The sequence below is a fragment of the Dendrobium catenatum genome, unplaced genomic scaffold (genome assembly GCF_001605985.2).
Source record: "Dendrobium catenatum unplaced genomic scaffold, ASM160598v2 original_scaffold_277151, whole genome shotgun sequence".
NCBI lineage: Eukaryota > Viridiplantae > Streptophyta > Magnoliopsida > Asparagales > Orchidaceae > Dendrobium > Dendrobium catenatum.
Genome location: NW_021595544.1, coordinates 1 through 1,121, shown reverse-complemented (window position 1 = coordinate 1,121; position 1,121 = coordinate 1). Strand labels below are relative to the sequence as shown.

The 1,121-nt window shown below is 42.2% G+C and overlaps 1 long non-coding RNA gene across 1 annotated transcript; it reads right to left on the bottom strand.

The window, feature by feature from the left end:
- Positions 1 to 87: 87 nt before the first annotated feature.
- On the bottom strand, positions 88 to 1,121 carry LOC114579092. Its single transcript, XR_003699950.1, has 3 exons — positions 1,111 to 1,121; positions 378 to 447; positions 88 to 151 (listed from the first exon to the last, which is right to left on the bottom strand). It is a non-coding gene; the product is annotated as an uncharacterized LOC114579092 (long non-coding RNA).

The window sequence follows — 1,121 nt, the reverse complement described above, 5'->3', positions numbered from 1 at the left end:
CTTAGGACCTGTGTTGCACCACTTACCCTCAAAAGAATAGGCGAAGGCCCAACAAATGGAATGCCTCGGCCTTACTTTCAGTTTTTGGATCCCTCTGTTGATTTCTCAGACTTTTGTGCCAAATAATGCTCAAGCATTTCATCATCATCGTCTGCACAAATCATGAAACATTTCATCTTGCTACTTCAGAATTCTAGTAGATGAAACATAATATGCAAACGAGAGATTAAGGGTTCGTTTGGGACGGCTTTTTTATTGCTTTTTAAAACAGAGTTTTAGTATAAATTTTTTTATTTTTTTACTTAAACTCCGTTTTAGAAAGCAATAAAAAAGCCGTCCCAAACGAAGCCTAATTTGCAAAATATGTAAGGCCGGACCTTCAAAGTCATCATCAAAGTCAATTTCTTCCTCTTCCTCGGAATCCTCGGAAACTGTAGTTGGACCTTTCTGTAGAGCAAACAGAAGGTTCAGAAATGAAATGCCAGAGTTAAAGCTTTATTATATCATGTTAAAGTGCACTGCAGGTGGCTAAACATGAAAAATCAAAAAGTTACACCAATAGAAATAATAAGAAAAAGGGTGTCAATTTCGGGTCACGGATCAGGTTCCGGTCGAACCCAAAACTGACCTGGCACTATTCGGGTCAACCCGAACCCGACCCGTTTTTACAAACAGGTCAGTTTTCCAGACCCGAACCTGACCCACTTCGGGTCCGGGTCAACTCGACACAGCCCGACACAACCTGAATGACCCGGCGCCAACAAAAAACTGCTAGTTTTCGGATCCAAAACAGGTCAATCTCCGCTTTTTGGGTTAAAAAGGGTCAATCTCGGGTTAGCAGGTCAAAAATAGGTTTTTGGGTCAAAGGGTCGACTCGAACCCGACCCGATTTTTGAAACGGGATGAATTGTTGAACCCGAACCCGACCCGTTTCGGGTTCGGGTTGACCCTAACCCAAAATTTTCGGGTCGAGTTCAAGTCGGATTTTCGGGTCGTGTCAAATATTAACACCCCTAATCAGAAATATAATATAATGGTTGAGCGGGTAGAGAAGCAGAGAGCAAAGCCTAAACTTATCACAATCTGGTGAGGAACAAAACAAAATATTACCGCTGCAGCTC